Source organism: Malurus melanocephalus, unplaced genomic scaffold, assembly GCF_030028575.1.
Source record: "Malurus melanocephalus ecotype Western Australia unplaced genomic scaffold, MMel_1.1 scaffold_15, whole genome shotgun sequence".
NCBI lineage: Eukaryota > Metazoa > Chordata > Aves > Passeriformes > Maluridae > Malurus > Malurus melanocephalus.
In genome coordinates this window covers 2,014,768-2,029,212 of record NW_026623247.1, presented here as the reverse complement: position 1 = coordinate 2,029,212, position 14,445 = coordinate 2,014,768, and the positions used below count along the sequence as shown (strand labels likewise).

The window sequence follows — 14,445 nt, the reverse complement described above, 5'->3', positions numbered from 1 at the left end:
TAGAACCTGGAAAGAAATTTAAAAAAAAAGAGTAACACAAGGAAAAAGTAGTTTGAGAAGCTCAGCATGGTGTCACCGAAACTGCGGGAAAAAGAAAACCCTCTAATACTATATTTGGAGTGAYAGAGAATCAGGCATTACTTTTKTTACTGGCCAGGATGTTGTTCTGGCCCGGATGTGCCCCAGAAATCTACACATAGCCCGGGTGTTCTGAGAAAATCATTCTAGGATACATGGATTTTACAAGATTTCTCCCAAACTTTAAACAGTCAGAACTCATCAAACTCTATTGGCTTGATGTTCATTGGTCTAACGTTGTGCAGTTCTCAGTATTTCTGTTCCTATTGGATCTGGATTTCTTCTCCTCTGATGCTAATTAGGTGCTCCTTCTTATCTTTCTTTTCTTAAACCAGGTGTTCTGACCASACCAGGAGTGATGTTCCATTGATGGCTCGTTGATAAGTTCTTGATGGCTTTTGATGGTCCTTCAGTGCCACTCCTGGGTCTGTTGAGATGTTAACTTCATCAGGCCTTATTGGATGGAGCAATGCCTTGGAAAGAAACTTKCCTTCAGGGTAAAGGCAAACATGATCTCTGACTGAAGTTATGTAAAAATTTTTTAAACTGATATAATTTCCAACAATTGGGAGAAAAATTTAAGCAAAACCTATATAGAATTAGTACAGAATAAAATGACAACTCATACAATTATTTTTTACCACTCTGCTTTGAAAATTCCGTAAGAATTTATGATATGTTTAAAGCAGGAATTTCATTTCCCCACAGCCCTGTGATACTCATTGGGATTCAGGCTTCCTGGAGATCATACAGCAAATGGAACCAAATTGCACCAGAAGAATGGATACATAACTTCACAGTAATTTCWATAGGTACCTCCCACAGCAGAACCATCAAAATATAATAATTCTATATATGTATTTGGCAGAATGTGATCCTCTCTACTGCATCTATCGTATGTCTTCATGCAAACAAACACTGAACAAACAGTGCTCATCAGTGTGTAGCCAGCTGATGAGAGATGGAGACACCTATTTAGARGTAGTAGTATTTTCACAAAATACCTGTCCTTAGTGCTTTAATATTTTTCTTGAGGGGAAATTAAATAATACCTTCTAAATTAAACTTGGGAGCAAACATTCATGCAAGGGGACTAAAAGTCCCTGACTTTTAAAAAAGCACTGGATTTTGACATGGCATCATAGAATTACTTTGGTTGGGAAAGGCCTTTAAGATCATCAAATCTAACCATTAGCTAGCACAGACAAATCCACCATTAGCCATGTCTCTCTGTGTCACACCTACATGTCTTCCAAATACATCTAGTAATAAGGACTTTGCCGCTTCCCTGGACAGCCTGTTCCTGTACTTGACAACCCTTTTAGTGAAGAAATTTTTTCTAATATGTTTCTCTCTATATGCATCATCTAAAATTTCAGTTCAAATATTCCTTACTAGCAGTTACTTTCCTCTGTCACTTGCTAATGTTTGCCAGATTATTGGTGCAGAGCATTGTTTTTTCTCTAGTTTTTTATGCTGATTTGTAGAATTCAATTAAATTTAGTGCAGATGTTCTTAGCTTGATATGTGCAATTCTTCATTGCTCAAAAGATCTTAATCTGGTCTGATTTCTCCCACAACTTCCTCTTGCATTGGTAGATGGAGTAAAAAAATCCACGTTTAGAWACTTCTTGGTACTGTGACTGAACATTCTTGTGGGCACAAATGCCTAGGTAAAGATCGTTGAGGCTTTCCTGTGCTTGTTGTTTCAGACTTAACAGAACCGTAAYACATGCTGACTGTTCATGTAATGAAATTCTGTAATCTACTGTCTCAAAATAGTTGTTTTCAGTCTGTTTATATTTGATAATGTTATTGGAGCAGTCAGCCTGAACACTCTTCCATAGTTTGCAGCCTACACGTAACAGTCAGACAATATGTATTTGCTAGTATATAGTTAATATGGAGAATAAAGGTCACTTTGTARGTCTCATGAAGATTTAAGAGCTCATTAACTCACAGATTCTCAGCATCTTCATGTTAAATCTTTTCCTTCCTTCTCAACTCAGAAGGAAACTATGAAAATGTGGCATCTAGGTTCAATTCCAGAAAACAGATAGGTAATGATCACCACAATCTCCAAGTGATAGTATTTAGTATTTATTATAATTGCAGGACAGTTTCTTCCAATTTTTTTTTCCTGTGCCTTCCGGTATCTTTTAAACATCTTGAATATTTCCATGTACTGTGTATGTTTAAAATCAAAATTCGCATGAACATCTCACAGGTAAGCGGATAGCTCTAAAATGCATATTCTTCAGCCTTCCATAAACATGCATTTTTACAATATGCTGAGCAATGACTGACAGCATTTTACTGTGCTGTTTCACATCCAACATATGAATTTGTAATCTGGGAACACATATCTTGTTACCAGAGTTGATTAGTTTACTCTTTATACTATTTTCTGCACCCTGAAGAATCTATAATAAAGATGGGTTACAAAGCAATATGTCATGTTTTAAACAAACATGAAGGATTATCATTCAAGTGTTTCATTGTGCAAAACATATTCCTGTTAGATCAGAGTTAGGGTTTTTTTTTGCTTTTTTCCCTTTTTGTGGTTTATTTGGCTTTATTTTTTTTTTGTTTGGTGGGTTGGTTTTGTTTTGTTTTACTTTAATTCTCTTCTACAGTGATAAAAAATATACAGTATGAAATMATGTAATCATTGGGAAAARTTAATAATATTGCATGGAATTTAAGTCAATATTGAAAAATACAGGAAAGTTGCTTCAAACTGTTCTAGCTTGAGTTTGTAATGAGTTAAATCTGAATCTGAAATAAACCAGACAGCCTATCAACAAGGATACTGCRGAGAGCAAAGAAAATGCAGAAAGAAAATTGCTTGAAAAATACTGAGGTAGATTTTTCCTGGTTTCAATCTTAAGTGGATTTGGTTTCACTAAGAAAAAAAAAAAATTATAAGTTCCTGATGTTAGGAGAGGTTTACAGTTAACCCCCAGAAAATCTTGCCATTCAATGAAGTTGTAACTGCTTGCAGAAATTTTCAATCTTTGCAACAGAATAGTACCYGAATATCTTGGAATTCAAGACAGGGTTTTTATGTACTATAGGAGGATGGATGAAGTTTATCCTTGAAGTTTTTGGTTTTTTTCTGTGATTCCAGAGAATCTGAAGATAACATTTTTAATCATATAGGTAGAAAATAARTCTTCCTTTCTTGTGTAGACAACTTATGAATCAGAGGAGGCAAGTAACACGGATTGCCCAATATCAGCATCAACATGAATCCTGTTGATGGGAGGAGRGAATGCCAGCTGGGGATTTAGATTGCAGCTACATGTGTGGCAGTAGTGGGGCTGAAGCTATTGCTGCCTCTGTCTTCATGCTTGCTGACAGACAACACAGACAATACAGAGAATAGAAATTTTCATTTCCCCTTGAAGTTGCTAAACAGAGCTTAACGAGTAACTGGCAAAATAGATAAAGGAATTTAAAAATAGACACACAGATGCTAAATGTAACTGTAACCAGTGGACAAATGGGTAATGAGGAATATAGTAGATTTTATGGCAAAGGAGGCTTGATAGTCTATGTACCTTGCCCTTTGCATCATTTTCGGAATCCTGTAAAGACACCTAGCGGCACACTAAATGGCATTTGATGCTTGACAGATGACACAGCTCTTGGACARGTCCTTCTTGGTGCTCATGAGTGTGTGGATATGACAGTGTGCGTGACATCCATTTTATTGTAAAATAAATAGAACTTTTCTTCCTATAAGGTCYCATCCTGAGCTTTGCTGCCAGGGTTGCAATATTATTTCAAATATAGAGATCTGTGTAGCAAAGGGAATGTTCAAAAAGGGATAAGGATAAGAGGAAATAAGACTGCAAATAAATAAATCGGGACCTCTTATGAGAATGTCTGTTACTYCACTTGACTGGAACACAGCTCTCTTAAGACTCCTCCACTAAGTCTGAATTGTAGTGAAAGTGTAGTTGAAACACAGATGCATGTTCTCACATGATAATTAATTAAACTTGTCTAACCAGCCGCAGTGGTGTTGTGTGAAATKGGGGTGCTGAATGAGGACAAAAGGGATGTTGAGGTTAAAGTCTCTTATTTCACCAAAGACAGAGGCAGATCTCTTGATCTATCTACAAGATACCTATTTACCCAGATAAGGCATATGATGAGTTGTCAGATTATTTATGCTAGTGTATGCCTGTTGCAGTGTAACTACCTTATTGAAAATTTGCTTTGGCTGTTCACAAATGGAAATGGAAAAATGGAGAACAGTTATATAATRGAGAGTCACTTCTGGCAGGTGAGGTAAATTCAACCTGATTTACAGGGAAACTGTTGTTTTMCTTTACAAATGTGCTCTTTCTTGCCATGTGTATGTTCTTTGCTTTAATTTTGTGATATCTAAACTTGTGCTTGTAAGCAGTTTCTTCAAGGTGGTTGGGTGCGCTGTAGTTTTAACCACCCAAACASTACTCAGAGGTACACAGCAAAGGGACTGGAGACAGCAGTCTTAAATTACAGCAGTGAAGATTCTGGTTCAATATAAACARCAGCTTGTTTCTGGTGAAGAAAATGAGCTTCCCAGAAACTGTGGAATTTCCATCTTCAGGCATTCTCAAAACTGGACAAGTCCCTGAGCAGCCCTGTCTAAGTCTGAAGTTAGCACCGCTTTGAGCACTTCAGAGGTCCCCTCCCGTGTAATTTTCTCTATGAACATATTAAGCATTTCTTTACTATCCTGTTAAGAAAATCCTAGTTATTTAATGTCTTCTCCTTCAGGGCTGAGCATTCTTCTCTGTTAAAGCTATTCTTAAACAACTTTTGAAAACTTATATAAACTCATGAGACAGAAGCATTATTTTCCTATAAATAAATTTCAGGGAAATTCATCCTACCATATTCTAGTAAAGTCAAAACAGTACTAATAATATCAAAAATGAAAGGTGTAGTAAGATGGGAAAACTATTATCTAYACTGCCACTAGCTAATGTGTACCAAAAATATTGTTCAGAATTATTTCAGAGYGTTAAACTGGTCTCTCCAATAAATACAAACAAGATGTAACTTTTGCTCCATAGACAGCTGTTCCTTTCTTCCACATCCTTCCAGGAAAGTGTTCACACCAGCAGGGTCTAGGAATAAGCAAGGGTAGSCATTCAACTACAGGCAACCACATTAGTTGAAAATATATTTTTCCTTCTGTACCAACTCTTTAAGTGTGGGAACCAGTTTCATTCTTCTGTTTTGAGCTGTTTGGGTTCATCTCAACTGATCAAGGAGTGTGAGAAAAATAAGAAGCAATGTAATTAATTATACAGGCATTTTTTAAGATATCTAATGTGGCTAATTTGCATACATTAAGTAAGTATTTTGTTACTGGTAGCGTATAATTTTGAAGTTGCTGTTTATTGAAGATACAATATCTAAATTAGAGTTTGTAATTATTTGTGAATCTCATCCAGAACCTATTATTAACACTTGCAGAATATAAGAAGTTATATTCTATCCAAATCTTTGACTTCAAAATCATCATAATCCTGCAATAAACAGGTTTTAGTAAATGCACAAAGTCAGTCAATTCTCACCCAGGCCTAAATAATTTCAGATTTTCATTACATACCTGTTGCCATCTGTGCAGAAAGGCTTAAATTTTTTTAAGGTACTTCTATATTGCTTAAGATTCAGTGAAAGAAATGTGGATTGGCTACACATCTCTAAATCAGAAAGGACAGAAAACAATTAGTAATTTGAAACTTAGTTCTGTATTTTTTTAGTGTTCAATATTTTTAATAGTTTAATTAATGTGATTCAGTAGTGAACAAGACATGGAAAAAAGGGATGAAGCTTTATTTTTAGGACGGAGTGGAGACCTTTTGTCTGATTGAAAGTCTACTTTCTTATGCTTAGTATGATATGATATACCTATTATCTTATGGAAAAGAAGAATGTATCCTGGTAGGAAGACTGAATTGTAATGTCTCTGGAGTATCAACTTGAAAATAAACCCTTTTCACATACAGACGGGCATACACAGGGTTGGTCAATGGATAAAGAGCTTTCAAGTATCAAATCTGCAGGTCTGACTAATACTGGAGAAGGCTATTGTGAGACTTGCTTGAATAGATTTGAAGAGCACTAAGTACATCCTGATGGGAAAACATTAATAACATTTAACTGGGTCCAGACTATATCCCAGCTGAATGGGACCTGAGAGTATCCTTCTGTATACCCTGGATTATTTTGCCGTGCAAAATATGTRCAGTCAAGCAGGAGGAAGCCAGCTACATTTTCCTGTCTCCCGAAGTCTGCATGGCTAATGTATGAGAACTGTAGAATTGCCTTCAGAGTGCCTCTGTTGAGTGTTTAAACTCTGGAAACATATTTACGATGGCAATGCACAGTGCCTTTCCAGTCTTTTCAAGTGGCTTGCCCAGAAAGTATTCCTACTCTTCCATATCTGGGAGTGTATAGAGTTTATGCTCCAGACATCTTTGGAGAAAAAAAAATAACCACTTTGGAGATGTGGCTGYCATTATATTCTTCCATACCTTGACATTGTGATACTGCCAGAAAAATGGTTTTGAATTCACTTTATATTACAAAAATAAGGAGATGGTGTTAGAAGAAGGATAAAGGTGGGAAACTCATGTTATGGGATGAACAGTAAAGAAAATGAGGGAGGTCTCTACACTTAATTACAAGAGTACCTACAGAAATCTTCAGTCTTCCAGTGAGTCACAAATGGATTGACACATATGGTGAATATGTTTAAGCGATACCATATTTAAAAGTGGCACCAAGAATATAAGCTACTATGCATTTCAAAAGAAGRTACATATTAATGTTTTACACATGGCTGTTAAAATAGAGCTGCGAGATGTCAAAGATGAGACAGGAAAATAAGAACTTCCTAGTATGAGAGGAGTATTCAGCATGACTTTCCTAATTTGGGAGACAGCTAATACTTCACCAGAGATGCTCTTTTACTTCAATTTGATCTCACTAGCTGAATATTTACATTTCTTCAGAGACTATGGTTTCACAAGTAACAGTGGAGGAATGCATTCCTGCCTTGCAAACCTMTTTTTGCCCAAGAAATTGAGAACTTGCCTCAGCATGGTATGTATGAGTTTTGAAGCACAGGGATACATCTTTCTGTTGTACTTCTACTCTGCCAGCCATTTCAACTCAGCTGGCCAAAATAGCTCCGTTCTGACAACTGAGTATTTTTGAGTAATTTTATCTCCATATTCCAATGTCCCCAGGACTATTCATGGTATAGCATTTGCAGACTGTAATTTTGTGTGAATCGAAGCTATCCACTTGCTCCAAGAAACTTGGTGAGGTCACACCTCAAATCCTGTGCTCAGTTCTGGGCCCCTCAATCCCAGAAAGACATTGAGTGGCTGGAGCATGTCCAGAGAAGGGCAMTGGAGCTGATGATGGGTCTGGAGCACAAGCCCACTGAGGGGCAGSTGAGGGASCTGGGGGTGTTTATGCTGGAGGAAAGAAGGCTCAAGGGTGATCTTTTTGCTCTCYGAAAGGGGGTTCTAATTGGTGGGTTTGGTCTCTTCTCTCCCAAGTARCAAGTAACAGAACAAGAGGAAATGGSCTTAAGTTGTGCTGGGGGATATTTAGATTGGATATTAGGAAAAATTTCTTCCTTGAAAGAGTTAGCAAGCACTGGAACAGGCTGCCCAGCAAAATGGTTGAGTCACCCTCTRTGGAGGTATTTAAAAGACATGTAGATGTGGCAGTTAAGTACATGGCTTTGTGGTGGACTTCTTAGTGTTATGTTAATGATTGAACTCAACCAGCTTAAAGAGCTTTTCCGACCTAAATGATTCTATTATTCTAAATTATAAATGAGAGATCATATCTTTGGTAACAGCTTTAAAAACAAAATCTTCAAATACACCTCTATCTCCTAAACTTACCTTCATTTACATATMATTTGTAATCTATACCATGTAGTAAACAGGATACTTTATGAGTTAACAGTAGTATCCAATCTCTTCCATTAGTAGCAGATCAAAGCTTCATCTYGCACATGTTTTCTAAAAAGTAGATGTGAGGCAGCATTATTAYCTGTATTGTGTAAGAGTACTCACAGCAAAAACATCCTCATCATCTTAYTGTAGCCCAGAACAAATTGATGCAGAAGTGTCTGGCCAGGTTCATTGGATTTTCACCCCAGTAGCAAGAAGATGTACTATTCCCATGGCTGACATCCTGAACCTCTACCTCCTTTTCAAACTAATGTAAGTTTYATATCAATATGTCTTCTAATTAAAAATTTTCAATCTGCAAAATTGAAATAACTGAGTAATGTGGCCAACAAATGAATATGGTGCAGAAAAGTAATCTTCTTATCCCTAGACTAGAGAACTACTCTTATAATTGCATTAATAGGAAACAATTGTGTCTGTTCACGGGGATTTTTTGTGCCTTTTTWAAAAAAGTAAAGTAACTGTAGAGATAATTGTGGAGTCTTGCACTGTTATTTAATTATGGAGAGTTAACTGCCTGAAACAATCATCAAGATGCAAACAAGGAACAGCCTGTCTATGATATGGRGAGATCTGAGAAGTTTGGTTTATTTGAAAAACAAGATTTCAATACTGCTACTTGATTCCACTTTTGTATTCAGCAGTGGTTTAATGATAACATGGTAAAGAACAGTTATAGATTCAGTAAATCATTCAGTAAAAAGGCAGTGAGAAGAGGTGAGAGAGAGGTGCTTGGATTCAGCTCATAGTTAGTTTTCTCAGGAGGAGCCTAARGGCCTGGAAAGTGCTTGCACAACAAGAAAAGTTTATGACCAGTGAAATCACAGAACGTCTACACTCGGGATGTCCATGTACAATCGATAAACTCAATGGATCTGACAAGCCTACAGGCAGTCACTTTGCTAGGCAGTCAAAAATTAATGTGAGCTTGAAAGAASTAAAAAATGAGTGGGAAATACCCTRTTCACATCTCTCATTCTCAGAAGATGCTTCAGGACTGGTTCAAATTAAGCTGAAGCTATGCTATTTTAAACTGGTCTTGCCTTTTTTTTKCCCTTTTGATGTGCACTCCTACTGATTACCCTGTGTTGGATCTAGTGACAGTGAAGTTGTGTGGTGAGTGGGAGCTGCCTTTTTAATGAAAACATATCTGTAGAAAAACAAAATGGGATTTTTTATTTGGATCAGCTTACTAGGAAGGGTGGGGAGGAGATAAGAAGAAAAATAAATGGTTGGACTGCCTCTTCTGACAGCAATGGTGTGTCTGGTTAATTTAACTCCAAACCAGCATGAAGTGAAGAAGGAAAAAAGATCTTTTTGGTCAATAATTTGAATACATGTGCATTCACCAATGTGTCTTTTATTACAGTGTGCTGAATTTAAAGGAAAGAACAAATGCTTGTATCTCAGAGCAAGTATTTGTAACAGCACGTAGTGCTGCAAAAAAAACATAAAAGTAACTTGATCTAATTATGATCAGTTCACTCTAGGTAAGAAGGCTAAGAGATGAATGAAGATGGTGAAAAATGAGACATAATTTTCTTGGGTTGGATTAGCTTTACTTATTGGTAAAGAATTRTTAATTAGCTCTTAGACATTTAACCTAGTTATGAAGACTGACTTGCACAATTTGCATATATTTGCTCCAAGATGCAGTCATCTCTACTTAAATGCAAAAACATCTGCTTTTTAATATCACATGTAATAAAATAAAAAAGTATATCTAAAATATATCTGCTTCAGATGAGATTCTAAGAAATTACATATTTCTGAATACAATAATACCTGATTCTGATGCTATGTAACATTGCACTTGGAAAAAACATAATATAAAGGAAAAGTATACAATTTTGAAATGTTTGTTTATTTGGCTGTTTGATTTACCAAGCACATCAATCCAGCATGGTCTAATATAATCTAAATACTACTACAATATTGTAATTATACTTAGGTCAACTTGCAAGTGCTTCAAAGCCAAGTAAATTAAGAGCTTCCACACAAAATTACCTGGTGACACGTTAAGGGTATGAGAATTTAGCAGAAAATAAGACCCCTCGAGTTCCCCTTGCCCTTCAGAGATGAGAGGGCCTGAGTGTGGCTGGGTTTGATTTCTGATTAAAACCAATTTAGAACTCTAAGTCTGGTTAAATTCAAAACAACAACTTGAAGACCAAAGGGATGGAACAATCACATTATGGGTAGGGTTTTGTGGATGTGGTTGTACCTGCATTACAAATGCAGGTTCTCCTTCATTTGCATCCCAAAGGATGCTTAAGTTATTCAGACAATGGGGTTAATGAGGGTCTCAGTTACTTTTGGTCAGGATTTATAGCYGGCAAGAGAGGTAGAATAAACACTTGGTCCTCCTTCACATACTGAGATTGCAGTAAAGGCTGACTGACCTTCATCACATGGTTTTTGTGTTCATCGTTATCTTCTTAATGAACCAGAGTTCTTCTGTCCTGGTGAAGAGAGTATAACGATTGGCTGGTACAAGTGTGTGGTATTTTTCTGTGCCTCACTGAAACTGCACATCCAGCCTCTCCACTCCAGACATCTTCTGTTGTTTAGTCTTGTTTGAGCCGGATTCAAGATAGGCAAATGGCCCAGCTCATGTTTTCCTCAACCAGCCACATCAGTCCTTCACTGTGTCAAAGTAACATTGTATAATTCTTACCATTTGCCACACCTGGGATTTTATAACCACTACAGAAATCAATCAATATAGTTGGGCTTTAATTTACTGCAGAATTCATGTTTCTATTTTTTTCTGTTTAAATTAATTAGTGCTATAAGTGAAAGATTCAAAAACTTGCAAATAAATTCAATTATATTGAATTACCACCATCCTACCTTGAAACCTGTCAAGGACTGCCTCTGGTGTGTAATTACTTTTATGACCCAGAAAATAAATACCAGTTAAGGTGATGTGTTAAGCAGTGTATCAAATGTCTTGCTCCTTTATCCTAATGGCTCTGTGCTGTATTCAGCATGGTACAATATTTTTTTAGTACAACAGTAGTATTAAGAGTTGTCAAATAACATGTACAAACGCCATGCCTTTTCCRAGCACTTCAAAAAAAGGATAAATGAGATCAAGAAGTAATACATGTACTTTGCCTTGTATGACTGCCAGAGGCCCTCTCAGCTGCTCTCTCACTCCTCCTCAAAAGACAGCAGGAGGAAATAAGATGGAAAAGTTCATTGTCTGAGATAAAGGCAGTTTAACCAAAAAAGCAAAAGCTGCACATGGAAACACAGCAAAAAAAAGAGGAAYTATTCCCTGCTTCCCCTTGTCAGGCAGATGTCTTTCCACTGTCTTAGGAGCCAGGCCTCAGCTTTTGTAGGGTTGTTTGGAAAGATCAGCAACATAGTGACCAATATAAGCTCCTGCTGCTTCTTTTCCCCCCTTTTATTGCTGAGCAGGATTTTGCATGATTCAGGGTCTCTCTTCCATCAGTTGGGAGCTGCTGTCCCTTGCCAATTCTTGCTCACCTGCAGCCTACTGCCCTTTGCTGGTGGTTGAAGGCTGTTGGAGAGAAAACCTTGATACTGTTCAAGCACTGCTCAGCAGTAGCCAAAACACTGGTGTGTTTTCTAACCACAAATACAAAGCTTAGCATTGTGAAGGCTGCTCTGAGACAAATAGCTCCATCCCAACCAGACATCACATTCTTTTAGTCAGGGCTAAAACTTGTCATTCTTTTCCCCCAGGAGTATGGCAGGCTTCATCTCCTGTATTATTATTTATGTATTCACCTTTCCACGAAAATGGCAATGCACATCTGAAGATTAATTTGCTAAATTCAGCTATTCATATTGCACATTCTTTGTGCCACCCTGTGCTTTTCTGTCACAATCAAACATGTTGGAAACAAAGTTTTGCTTCATTCCTTTTCTACCACTTGAAAGATAAGGCATGAAAACAAGCACAAGCATAGGTGAGTGCAGTTTCAGGTGGTAGACACTGTTTCTTAATGCTTAAGTAGATATACAAATATAAATTCCTGCTTGAACGGTCTCACACAGGGCCAAAAAGGCCAAGTGCCACTGTGGAAGAAACAAGGGAAAAATCAGATGTAATTTACTTAGATTGCAGCAGATGTAGTATTATTTGGGGAGTAATAAAAACTTGGATGTAGGTCAACACAGAAAAAATTTGATTAAGAAGTGGAATCACATAAACACTGAAGATGGTTGCAAAAGAAAAATGCCAAGAAAAAGTTAGGTACAGCGTGAGGGCTTTTCCCAGTTTAGTGAAGACTGTTTGGAAAAATGGGAAAAAACTTTAATGTTGTAACGCAACAGAAAAATTATGCAAGTGATTTAAATTGCCAACTAAATGTTACTGCAGTGTACTTTGGACTGAAATGGCATGAATGAAGTAGTAAGGRATAGCTCCAGGGACATCAGGCTCATCTCCACTCTACGTGGTTGTCAAGAATATTCTCACTCTTAGTCACTGGAGAGAACTTTTGTGAACCTCCCCTTCACTGAAATTTTCAGTGGGAGTTTTATTTGTCTAAGTCATTAACTGCCTACCATGATTTGGCTTAATGACAAAAGTATTGATGAACTTCATGGTGAAGTTTTTCCAGAAGGTTTTATTTTACACAAGTGAAATAATTGACCTTGTTWGGAATGGATACAACAGAGGTCCCAAATCCCAGGAAAACTAAATAAATCTAGTTTTATTTATTTTTTTTTTTAGCATATATATATATGCTAGAGAGACAGGTAACTATTTTTTAAAAAGGAGGGTCTGGCATAGTAATAAAAATACTAGTAAGTTTTTGCACAAACATCAGAAAACAGAATAAAAGAACCCCAGTATACAACTTCTGTTGCACATTCAAGGAGGAGCAACATTTCCCACTTGAAGCTGTATTTGTTGTGAAATAAGGATCAAACTATCAGTGCTCCATTCAATGSTCTATTCAAATGCTCCATTCACTATTCTAGTCTTAGTATAAAGTCATTGAATCTGGAAATCCATCAGAGACACAAGGAGATGCAGATTCATATATGCATGCACTAATCTGAATTACCTGCTCCTTGATCCAGTAACATCTTTCTCTTTTAAAAATAGAACCTGATAATATTCCTATTTGTTTCACAGGTCCTAGTTCTGTACTGCCTTTTATGAGGTATATATATCCTGTTGAGCAGAATAACTCTATCAATGCTTTTGTGATAACTGTTCTTTATCTCTATTTACAGCCTTGSTCATTATTTTGCATGAGAAGAGTTTGAGTGTACCTTGTCACTAACTCCAAAGTGATCAAAGCATGTCTTGGGATTGTGGAGAAATTGAAAAGACCTAACAAGAAGAAGCATCCTTATAAATGCAAGTAAGGCACAGGATTTAGGTGGATAATGCTGAGGACATTTTGCATGAAATATGCTGAAAGTAATAGACACACATTGTTGTGAGAAATCAAAAGAGGTTTCAAATGCTTTTGAATATAAATCAGAGGAGCACAAAGRACTGCAGCTCACATGTCTTCTATTTTAAATCCAGCAAAATAATATTCAGATTATTTTCCTATAAACATGTCCTTRCAAGTTGTATGCTAGCTAACTCAAATGCAAGCTTTTATAAAGGTATATGGCACGAAAACAACACAGGAAAAATGATACAATGTGATACTATTAAAATGAAAATTAGTCAACCAGATTTAAACCTGAGTAAAATCSTGGCTCCGTGTCAGATTGGGAGTTTTGCCAAAAATTTTAATAGGTTGAGAATTTCACTATTTGCTTTCTGTGACAGAACAAAAAGAGAAATAAGATTAAATATAACCAAAGAAGGGRAAGAAAATTCATACGCACATTTAGCTCAAGTATATATTCACATAGGTATGGATTTAATGTATAATGACAGCTATTGCTGTTTATCAATGTGATTTAAAATTTTTAATGAAGCTTTAGATTTGTATCTTTTTTACCTATTTTATGCCTGTATGTAGTGGGGAAAACCAGTGCAAACTCAGAYTGGGGGCTTTCTGTGGTTGCAGTTTGCTTCAAGTGTCACAGACTGGAGATTAAACAAGGATTAACAGTGAAAGGAAATGTAGCAGGAATTCTGACAACCCAGATACCAATTTRCTCAAGAGCGCCACTGGTAAGGAATACCTGTGCATATGTGAATAGAAGTATCATACTGAGTAATTATTTTCTAAGTGGATGATATTTGTGCTCAAGTATGGTTCTATCAAGTCCTGGGAAGTTATTTATTTAAATAATCTGCCCATTATAAGGCATTTTTTTCAATGTGAATAGAGTGCCTTCRTCCCTGCACATGAATCAAAAGATGACTACTACTTTACCAGCTGCAGGATGATGACAGCATGAGCAGAACACA

At 36.6% G+C, this 14,445-nt stretch overlaps 1 long non-coding RNA gene across 1 annotated transcript; it reads left to right on the top strand.

Annotated features, from left to right (window-relative positions):
• Positions 1-760: 760 nt before the first annotated feature.
• On the top strand, positions 761-13,416 carry LOC130584482 (uncharacterized). Its single transcript, XR_008966511.1, has 3 exons — positions 761-890; positions 8,214-8,333; positions 13,302-13,416. It is a non-coding gene; the product is annotated as an uncharacterized LOC130584482 (long non-coding RNA).
• Positions 13,417-14,445: the final 1,029 nt, after the last annotated feature.